This window comes from Nerophis ophidion, linkage group LG01 (genome assembly GCF_033978795.1).
Source record: "Nerophis ophidion isolate RoL-2023_Sa linkage group LG01, RoL_Noph_v1.0, whole genome shotgun sequence".
In the NCBI taxonomy this organism is placed as follows: Eukaryota; Metazoa; Chordata; class Actinopteri; order Syngnathiformes; family Syngnathidae; genus Nerophis; species Nerophis ophidion.
The window spans coordinates 13,857,063-13,869,099 of NC_084611.1; the positions used below are offsets into that span (position 1 = coordinate 13,857,063).

The 12,037-nt window shown below is 37.9% G+C and overlaps 1 long non-coding RNA gene across 2 annotated transcripts; it reads left to right on the forward strand.

The window, feature by feature from the left end:
• Positions 1 to 808: 808 nt before the first annotated feature.
• On the forward strand, positions 809 to 11,230 carry LOC133550620 (uncharacterized). Of its 2 annotated transcripts, XR_009806349.1 has the most exons (7): positions 809 to 2,097; positions 5,248 to 5,323; positions 6,240 to 6,317; positions 6,851 to 6,928; positions 7,461 to 7,539; positions 10,124 to 10,195; positions 10,312 to 11,230. It is a non-coding gene; the product is annotated as an uncharacterized LOC133550620 (long non-coding RNA). The 2 variants fall into 2 exon arrangements; XR_009806355.1 differs by lacking the exon at positions 809 to 2,097 and having other exon boundaries at positions 4,681 to 5,323.
• The last annotated feature ends 807 nt before the right edge of the window (positions 11,231 to 12,037 follow it).

Genomic DNA, 12,037 nt, shown 5'->3' on the forward strand with positions numbered 1-12,037 from the left:
TGAACTGCTGTTTGGTGCATAAGCACAAACAACAGTCAGGACCCGTCCCCCCACCCGAAGGCGGAGGGAGGCTACCCTTTCGTCCACCGGGTTGAACTCCAACGTACAGGCTTTGAGCCGGGGGGAAACAAGAATTGCCACCCCAGCCCGTCGCCTCTCACTGCCGGCAACGCCAGAGTGGAAGAGGGTCCAATCCCTCTCGAGAGAAGTGGTTCCAGAGCCCTTGCTGTGCGTCGAAGTGAGTCCAACTATATCCAGCCGGAATTTCTCGACTTCGCGCACTAGCTCAGGCTCCTTCCCCCCCAGTGACGTGACGTTCCACGTCCCAAGAGCTAGCTTCTGTAGCCGAGGATCGGACAGCCAAGTGCCCTGCCTTCGGCTGTCGCCCAGCTCACAATGCACCCGACCTCTATGGCCCCTGCTATGGGTGGTGAGCCCATTGGAGGGGTGACCCACGTTGCCTCTTCGGGCTGTGCCCGGCCGGGCCCCATGGGAACAGGCCCGGCCACCAGGCGCTCGCCATCGTGCCCCAACTCCGGGCCTGGCTCCAGAGGGGGGCCCCGGTGACCCGCGTCCGGGCGAGGGAAATCTGGGTCCATGGTTTTTCATCTTCATAAAGGTCTTCGAGCTGCTCTTTGTCTGATCCCTCACCTAGAACCTGTTTGCCTTGGGAGACCCTACCAGGGGGCTTTATGCCCCCGGACAACATAGCTCCTAGGATCATTGGGACACGCAAACTCCTCTACCACGATAAGGTTGCAGCTCAGAGAGGAGTTTTTTTTTTTTTGTTTGTTTTTTTTTTTTTTTTGCTATTCTGTTGTCTAAAATACAATGCCGCACAATAATTGCTTTAAATGTGCCTGAAATGTAGGTTTTTGCATAAAAAAAAACAACCTTCAACCTTGATTGAGACAAAGGCAATAATTCAAATGCAATTCAAACTACACACAGTATTTAATATTTTCAAATGGTTACAATAGCACATTATTTGGGTATTTTTATCTTTGGGGCAAATTTAGGATTAATATGGGGATTGTTTTTGGAGGTATTCACTTTACATGGTGTTCAAGATGGTTACTTCCGCCCACTCTGAAGAGTCTCGGCGTCTGATTGGTCCAATTTTCAGTTAGGCGCCGCCTGATTGGCCGCTGGACGATGTCTGCTCCTAACAGATGGCTAAATCACTAGTTAACTATTTTCATCAAGAAAGTTATACAGCTCATGTATCACACTTAATATTGAATATATATATAAAAAGGGTTTTCCGAAAGGACCATTTATAATCGAAATACACAACTTCACACACGATTTTGAGCACAACAGAGCGCTCAGTGAACATCACTTCCGGGACCTGCATCACCGGAGGGGGACATCTATCTTGGTCACAGACAATCTTTGACAGTCTTCGACAGCATGGTTGAATCAGGTGAGCATAAAATGGAGTTTAACGTAATTAAATAGACCAATGTTTTTTAACATAGGAAAATAGTTCATTATAATCAACAGTTAAATGTTGTTGTTATTAATTGCAATCAGATTTGATTTTATGAGGTTAAATTAAGCATTTCAGTTCTGGGCCAAGGCCAAGGCATTTAACATTTTTTTTTAAAGTTGCATGGAAGATTACAAGTAGCAGTGATTGTCACAAACACACTAGGTGTGGTGAAATTATTCTCTCCATTTGACCCATCACCCTTGATCACTATGCTAGTAAACATTTTCTTAATTTTAAACAAGACAGACTAGAGTTCTTCAAATTGTTTATACTTTTTCTCAAATACAAATATTTCAAGCTGATAAGCACTGTGGAGTTGGCATGTTACTGATATTGTTACATTACTACTTTGTTTGAGAAGCTTCATGTCTGCATTGAGCCTAAATTTAACAGTTTTTGAAGGGTTTAGTTCTTTGTTTTATTTCTGTGTCACTGACTTTTTTCATTTTTATGTGTGGATTCGTTAGGCGCATCAACACATGATATAGACATCGTGCCCAAAAGAAGAGCGAGACGTAATCCTGAGGCTGAAGCCACCGAGTTTATTTGATCTGGATGTGACAAGTCTTGTTTTAAGGCCCCGTGGATCAATGATTGGAAAGGTATGTCTTGTTATGTAACATATCAATGGTAACTGTATCAACATCTCATTTGGATCATTTCCTTACTGTCTAATAGAGGTTGTATTATATGGCTTTAATTAGAAGTGTTTGGAATAACAGCGTTCCACGTCCCAAGAGCTAGCTTCTGTAGCCGAGGATCGGACCGCCAAGTGCCCTGCCTTCGGCTGCCGCCCAGCTCACAATGCACCTGACCTCTATGGCCCCTCGGAGTCTTGTTCACGAGTGGGGGAAGAGTGGATCGTGAGATCGACAGGCGGATCGGTGCGGCGTCTTCGGTAATGCGGACGTTGTATCGATCCGTTGTGGTGAAGAAGGAGCTGAGCCGGAAGGCAAAGCTCTCAATTTACCGGTCGATCTACGTTCCCATCCTCACCTATGGTCATGAGCTTTGGGTCATGACCGAAAGGATAAGATCACTGGTACAAGCGGCCGAAATGAGTTTCCTCCGCCGTGTGGCGGGTCTCTCCCTTAGAGATAGGGTGAGAAGCTCTGCCATCCGGGAGGAACTCAAAGTAAAGCCGCTGCTCCTCCACATGGAGAGGAGCCAGATGAGGTGGTTCAGCCATCTGGTCAGGATGCCACCCGAACGCCTCCCTAGGGAGGTGTTTAGGGCACGTCCAACCGGTAGGAGGCCACGGGGAAGACCCAGGACACGTTGGGAAGACTATGTCTCCCGGCTGGCCTGGGAACGCCTCGGGATCCCCCGGGAGGAGCTAGACGAAGTGGCTGGGGAGAGGGAAGTCTGGGCTTCCCTGCTTAGGCTGCTGCCACCGCGACCCCACCTCGGAAAAGCGGAAGATGATGGATGGATGGTATAACAGCGGTATATGAAAACGATGTTACTAATGCTGTTACTTTTACCGGTAACGAGTAATCTAATAACTTTTATGTACGCTACAACGCTGTTACGATGCGTTTTATGTAATCTGGCATGCTACTTTTGATGTGATTGTATGTCAACAAGACAGCGTTAGAAGCACAAAAGGTTTAGTGCAGGTAATATCTTTTTACTAATGAAAGCAACCCCCGGAAGTAATTACGAACACGATATCAAATAGAAAGAGGCCTCATCCACACGCAAACAAAAACATTCAACAGAACTATCTTAACTGCCACTGCTAAGCTAAAAAATACAGCTGAACTATTTTGCTATGTCTGGGCGCTGACGTCCCACGTCACTTGGCAAAAGGCACAGCTTTTTAAAGGCACACACACACTCTGCTCTCATGAAATGTCTCTCAACTGCATATGCTAGATATTTAAAACTTTTCTTTTTCAAGTAACACATTAATTACAAACCCCGTTTCCATATGAGTTGGGAAATTGTGTTAGATGTAAATCCAAACGGAATAATTTTTTTTACAAATAATAATTAACTTAGAATTTCATGGCTGCAATACGTGCCAAAGTAGTTGGGAGAGGGCATGTTCACCACTGTGTTACATCACCTTTTCTTTCAACAACACTCAATAATCGTTTGAACTGAGGAAACTAATTGTTGAAGCTTGGAAGGTGGAATTCTTTCCCATTCTTGTTTTATGTAGAGCTTCAGTCGTTCAACAGTCCGGGGTCTCCTCTGTCGTATTTTACGCTTCATAATGCGCCACACATTTTTGATAGGACTGCAGGCCGGCCAGGAAAGTACCTGCACTCTTTTTTATGAAGCTGAACACGTGCTGAATGTGGCTTGGCATTGTCTTGCTGAAATAAGCAGGGGCGCACATGAAAAAGTTGGCGCTTAAATGGCAGCAAATGTTGTTCCAAACAGATGGGTAACTTACAGATGTGTAAGTTACCCATGCCTTGGGCACTAATGCACCCCCATACCATCACAGATGCTGGCTTTTCAACTTTGCGTCGATAACAGTCTGGATGGTTCGCTTCCCCTTTGGTCCGGATGAAACGGTGTCGAATATTTCCCCAAAAAATTTGAAATGTGGGCTCGTTAGACCACAGAACACCTTTCCACTTTGCATCAGTCCATCTTAGATGATCTCGGGCCCAGAGAAGCCGGCGGCGTTTCTGGATGTTGTTGATAAATGGCTTTCACTTTGCATAATAGAGCTTTAACTTGCACTTACAGATATAGCAACAAACTGTATTTAGTGACAGTGGTTTTCTGAAGTGTTCCTGAACTCATGTGGTGATATCCTTTAGAGATTGATGTCGGTTTTTGATACAGTGCCGTCTGAGGGATCGAAGGTCACGGTTATTCAATGTTAGTTTCCAGACATGCCGGTTACGTGGAGTGATTTCTCCAGATTCTCTGAACCTTTTGATGATATCATGGAGCGTAGATGTTGAAATCAGTAAATTTCTTGCAATTGCACTTTGAGAAAGGTTGTTCTTAAACTGTTTGACTATTTGCTCACGCAGTTGTGGACAAAGGGGCGTACCTCGCCCCATCCTTTCCTGTGAAAGACTGAGCATTTTTTGGGAAGCTGTTTTTATACCCAATCATGGCACCCACCTGTTCCAAATTAGCCTTCACACCTGTGGGATGTCCCAAATAAGTGTTCGATGAGCATTTCTTAACTTTATCAGTATTTATTGCCACCTTTCCCAACTTGTTTGTTGCGTGTTGCTAGCATCAAATTCTAAAGTTAATGATTATTTGCACCAAAAAAATGTTTATCAGAGTGAACATCAAATATGTTGTCTTTGTAGCACATTCAACTGAATATGGCTTGAAAATGATTTGCAAATCATTGTATTCTGTTTATATTTACATCTAACACCATTTCCCAACTCATATGGAAACGGGGTTTGTACTTAATTTAATAATTATTTACATTTATGAAAGAGTAATTCTGTTTGTAATTGAATTTTTAGTCAAGTAACGACTATTATTATTCCTTTTTAAAACAGATATTCCAAACATTGTTAATTGATAAACTGTTTTATCAGGATATGGTGTATTTGCTCTTGCATCAATTTAAAAAGGTTCTTTTGTGGTCGAGTACCGAGGGAAGTTCATCTCCAGACATGAGCGGGACAAGAGACAGAAACCCTCTATAATTATCTTTACTATTTATCTGGCATTATATGCTCATAATGTTAACAACAAAAAGTGCTGATAAAATTTATAATTAATAAGTTCTAACATTATTTTTATGTGTTTTGTTGCAGACACCAACTGTTGATGTTCTATCTCAACATTCTCCAGATTCATGTGAGCGATAAACCGACTTCATCCCTCCAACAGGTTATTACTTGACTATTTTACTATCCATCCATCCATCCATTTTCTACTACCTGTCCCTTTTTTGGGTTGGCGGGGTGTGCTTGAGCCTATCTGAGCTGCATTCGGGCGGAAGGCGGAGTACACCCTGGACAAGTCGCCACCTCATTACACGGCCAACACAAATAGACAACATTTACACTCACATTCACACACTAGGGCCAATTTAGTGTTGCCAATCAACCTATCCCCAGGTGCATGTCTTTGGAGGTATGATGAAGCCGGAGTACCCGGAGGGAACCCACGCAGTCACGGGGAGAACATGCAAACTCCACACAGAAAGATCACGTCGATCTTTCTGTGTGGATTTCTGCCCAGGATTTAACGATTTGTGACGCACATGCACTAACCCCTGTTCCACCGTGCTGCCCTATATCTGCTAAAAACTTGACACAACCTATACTTCAAAAGACATTTAATCCTTTTAACCTCTCACAGATCAGTTTATATGACAACATTGTTAAGCGTACATCCATGTTGGTCTGTGGAATTTACAACTCATGTTTAGCAAAACAGGAGATGTTACAGGTCAGCAACATGAATTCTATATGTGATCACTTGTCATGTACTCATATTGTTTGAACTAAAAAAGACTTCAGTGTGTTTCATATAAGGTCCTCATATTTTTCTGAACCACATTAGTGTGTGTTACAATGTTTAATTCAAAGCTTTAAAATGAGTGTTTCAATCCAGGTCCTCATATTTTCTGAACCACATTTTAGTGAATGTTACATTCTTAAATAATAGTCTAAGAGCTAAAACGCTATAATAATCTTTACTGTTTATGTAGAATTATATACTCAGAATATTATCAACCAAAAGTGGTTGTTAATGTTATAATTAATTAGTTCTGACATTATATTTTTGTGTTTTGTTGCAGACACCAACTGTTGGGGTTCTATCTCAACATTCTCCAGATTCAGATGTGAGCGATAAACCGACTTCATCCCTCCAACAGGTTATTACAAGTCTATTTTTACTATATCTGCTCTAAATGTGACCCAACCTATATTTTGAAAGACATTTATTAATTTTAATCTCTCACAGATCAGTTTATATGACAACTTTTTCGTAAGGGTACATCCATGTTAGTCAGTAAGGAGTTTGGAACTCATGTTTAGCAAAACAGGAGATGTTACAAGTCAACAACATACATTCTACATGTGACCACTCGTCATGTCCTTATATTGTTTGAACCAAGAAAGACTTGGGTGTGTTTCATATAAGGTCCTCATATTTTCTAAACCAGATTAGTGTGTGTTACAATGTTAATGTCCAAGCTTTAAAATGAGTGTCTCAATTCAGGTCCTCATATTTTCTGAACCCGATTTTAGTGTGTTTTATATTCTTAATTAATTGTCTAAGAGCTGAAACTCTGTAATAATCTTTACTATTTATCTGGCATTGTATGCTGAGAGTTTCATCAACAAAAAGTGCTGATAATGTTATAATTAATTAGTTCTGACATTATATTTTTGTGTTTTGTTGCAGAAACCAACTGTTGAGGTTCCATCTCAACATTCTCCGGATTCAGATGTGAGCCATTAACTGACTTCATCCCTCCAACAGGTTATTACATGTCTATTTTTACTATATCTGCTCTAAATTTGACCCAACCTATATTTTGAAAGACATTTATTTATTTTAATCTCTCACAGATCAGTTTATATGACAACTTTTTCGCAAGGGTACATCCATGTTAGTCAGTAGAAAGTTTAGAACTCATGTTTAGCAAAATAGGAGATGTTACAAGTCAACAACATAAATTCTACATGTGAGCACTCGTCATGTCCTTATATTGTTTGAAGCAAGAAAGACTTAGGTGTGTTTCAAATAAGGTCCTCATATTTTCTGGACCAGAAAATGTGTGTTACAATGTTAATGTCAAAGCTTTAAAATGAGTGTCTCAATTCAGGTCCTCATATTTTCTGAACCAGATTTTTGTGTGTGTTACATTCCTAATGAATTGTCTAAGAGCTGAAACTCTGTAATAATCTTTACCCTTTATCTGGCATTGTATGCTCAGATTTTTATCAACAAAAAGTGGTGAGAATGTTATAATTAATTAGTTATGACATTATATTTTTGTGTTTTGTTGCAGAAACCAACTGTTTGAGGTTCTATCTCAACATTCTCTAGATTCAGATGACAGCCATAAACCGACTTCATCCCTCCAACAGGTTATTACATGTCTATTTTTACTATATCTGCTCTAAATTTGACCCAACCTATATTTTGAAAGACATTTATTAATTTTAATCTCTCACAGATCAGTTTACATGACAACATTTTCGTAAGGGTACATCCATGTTAGTCAGTAGGGAGTTTGGAACTCATGTTTAGCAAAACAGGAGATGTTACAAGTCAACAACATAAATTCTACATGTGAGCACTCGTCATGTCCTCATATTGTTTGAACCAAGAAAGACCTAGGTGTGTTTCATATAAGGTCCTCATATTTTCTGAATCAGATTAGTGTGTGTTAAAATGTTAATGTCAAAGCTTTAAAATGAGTGTTTCAATTCAGAAAATGCAGTGCCTCTTGTTTACAGCCGGTTTCTGCAGCGCTGTTTTCATTGATCAAAGTATTTTTTCGGTGGTCGTGTTTTTGGTACATAACTTGTAAATAGTGCGCAAATAATAGGCTATATATATATATATATATATAAATACATTCAAACCCCGTTTCCATATGAGTTGGGAAATTGTGTTAGATGTACATATAAACAGGATACAATGATTTGCAAAGAATTTTCAACCCCAATTCTGTTGAATATGCTACAAAGACAACATATTTGATGTTAAAACTGCTAAACATTTTTTTTGCAAAGAATTTAGGGATTTTACCATCTACGGTCCGTAAAATTATCAAAAGGTTCAGAGAATCTGGAGAAATCACTGCACGTAAGCGATGTACTGCATTAAAAACCGACATCAGTGTGTAAAAGATATCACCACATGGGCTCAGAAATACTTCAGAAAACCACTGTCAGTTACTACAGTTGGTCGCTACATCTGTAAATGCAAGTTAAGACTCTACTATGCAAAGCAAATGCCATTGATCAACAACACAGAGGAACGCCGCGGGCTTCGCTGGGCCCGAGCTCATCTAAGATGGACTGATGCAAAGTGGAAAAGTGTTCTGTGGTCTGACGAGTCCACATTTCAAATTATATATGGAAATTGTGGACGTGGTGTTCTCCGGAACAAAGAGGAAAATAACCATCCGGCGCAAAGTTCAAAAGCCAGCATGTGTGATGGTATGGGGGTGTATTAGTGCCCAAAGCATGGGTAACTTACACATCTGAGAAGGCACCATTAATGCTGAATGGTCCATACAGGTTTTGGAGCAACATATGTTGTCATCCAAGCAACATTATCATGGACGCCCCTGCTTATTTCAGCAAAACAATGCCAAGCCACGTGTTACAACAGCGTGTCTTCGTAGTAAAAGAGTGCGGGTACTTTCCTGGCCCGCCTGCAGTCCAGACATGTCTCCCATCGAAAATGTGTAGCGCATTATGAAGCGTAAAACACGACAACTTAAGCTGTACATCAAGCAAGAATGGTAAAGAATTCTACTTTCAAAGCTTCAACAATTAGTTTCCTCAGTTCCCAAACGTTTATTGAGTGTTGTTAAAAGAAAATGTGATGTAACACAGTGGTGAACATGCCCTTTCCCAACTACTTTGGCACGTGTTGCAGCCATGAAATTCAAAGTTAATTATTATTTGCAAAAAAAAAAAAAGTTTGAGTTTGAACATCAAATATGTTGTCTTTGTAATGCTTTCAACTGAATATGGGTTGAAAAGGATTTGCAAATCATTGTATTCAGTTTATATTTACATCTAACACAATTTCCCAACTTTTATGGAAACGGGGTTTGTATATATATTAGGGCTGGGCAATGATTAAAATGTTTAATCGAAGTTAATCGCACTATTTCTCTTATTAATCGCGATTAAATGCATTGTATACGCAAAGCCCAATAATGAATTCAAAAGTAGTGTGTAGTGCACCTTTATTGGAATATTCTCCCACATGAACAAAAGCGCCAAAACATTTGTTGAGCAAACACAATTCAAATCAGTCCTTGTTAAACAGTAGCAGTTAAATAGCAAATTTTATGAAAATCAACTCAAAAAATGTAAATACAAGCATTTAAGCTTATTGCCACTGCCAGGGTATTTAAGTTATCCTGTTTGTTATGGAAAATAAATATAATCTACATACAAATCTCTGAGCCACAATCATAACATCTGAACAGGCAATTTCTGAGGTAACAGCAGAAACATTTTTTTTTATCAGGGATCTTATGTTTAAAAAACTTATATTATAGGTAGTGGGCTGTTTTAGGGAATTTTTGATCAAATTATCCGTAGTAGCAATATTAATAATGTTGTGTTTATTCTGCGTAGTGGACTTAAAATAATTATGACCATATCTGTTTGCTTGGTGCTTTGATAAACTGAACACATATACATGGTACTATATTGTGATGTTATGAGCCAGGGGAAAAAAGAACTACCCTACCCAGCATGCAACAGGAGTGACGAGCATGCGCGGTAGCCCGGTATAGGTTGTGTCGCCATGACGGCATCTTGTATGTTGTGATATGCACGCTCTGAAAGTAAACGTTAAGAACTCAGCCAACACTCCTGGTTTGCATTATTCATAAATAGACAGACAACACCTACTCCGCTGCTTCACAAAGCACAATATGTTAAATGTTTACTTTTACAGTTTTCTAATTCTTCCTTTCAGATTGACAGCAGGACAAATCGCTGGAAGTGGGTATGTCTCAAGCTTCTTCCACTTGGTCCACTCCAAAGCGGGGTAAATAAATAATCAACATCATTTACTAGAATATTATATTACGTTTTGCACCTTTTCACTGTGTTATAGTCATTATTCCTTCAGTAAGAATTTGTATTTTGTCTCCTTTATGACAGCTGCAAAGGGGAAGAAGTGGAAGCAGTTGAATGACACATGTTGCATTTTGTAACTGGCAACAAAGTACCAGGTAAAAAGATTGTGAAGCCTGCCTCCATAAAGAACTAGTAGCTCTACAGGACAGAGATTGGCTTGCCATCAAGTACTACATCCATAACAGAATTATATTAAAAAAGGGAAAAAAAATGTTTTCCCACATCTTCTGTGGTAGTTTGAGTATGTTACCAGCAATTAAAAAAGCAAAATAAACAGCAAGCGTTTTGTATTTATTCCAGATAATTCTTAGCGACAAAATCCACAAAAACAATTCAGTTACACTTAGTTGACAATTACATTTTTACCCATGTTTCTTTTAAACTCTTCTTGGTTTTAGATTACAGTAGCATGGGATTGGGATTTTTTTTTTAAATGACAACACATCAACTAAACCAACTCAGGTGGTTTTGTTAAGTCTCTGATGTCATTAGCCTCATATGTCACATGAACCTGAAATCTTAAACACTCTGTGACGTCATGGTTGTCATATTTCACAAACTTGAAATCTTAAACACTCTGTGACGTCATGGTCATCATATGTCACATAAACTTGAAATCTTAAACACTCTGTGACGTCATGGTTGTCATATGTCACATGAACCTGAAATCTTAAACACTCTGTGACGTCATGGTCGTCATATGTCACATAAACTTGAAATCTTAAACACTCTGGTCTTCATTTGTCACCTAAACCTGACAAGTCCTCATATGTACCATAAAAATCAGGTTCAGAAAAAAACAAAAGAGTTGCAAAAATCTCAATAGACCACTGTGTGTCTAAAATTCTGGTTCACTAACCGTCTGATTCCCAGGCCTGCAGGACCATTGGAAAGGCATGTCCCCATATGTCACGTTTTTGTCATAAGTCCTCATATGTCACCCAAACACGTATGTGTGTGTGTGTGTTAAAGATGTTTTACCCAAATTGTTTTTATATTTCAAATATCTTTTGAATAAAATGTTTTAATTATTTTTATTATTTTTATTATATATACTGTACACACATATATATATATATATATATATATATATATATATATATATATGTGTGTGTGGGGGGGTGTTAAAGATGTTTTACCCAAAGTGTTTTAATATTTCAAATATCTTTTAAATGATATGTTTTAATTATTATATTTTTTTAAAATTATAAATACATACATACTTATATATATACATATATATATGTATAAGAATGTATGTATGTATAATTAAAACATATATAATAATTAAAACATTTCATTTAAAAGATATTTGAAATATATATATATATATATATATATATAGATATAAATATGTATGTATGTATAATTAAAAAAAAATAATTAAAACATTTCATTTAAAAGACATTTGAAATATATTTATATATATATATATATATTGTATATATATATGTATATGTATATAGTATATATATATGTATATGTATATATATATATATATGTATATGTATATATATATATATATATATATATGTATATATATATATATATATATGTATATGTATATATATATATATGCATATATATATATGTATATATATATATATATATATATATATATATGTATAAGAATGTATGTATGTATAATTAAAAAAATATAATAATTAAAACATTTCATTTAAAAGATATTTGAAATATATATATATATATATATGCATATATATATATATATATATATATATATGCATAT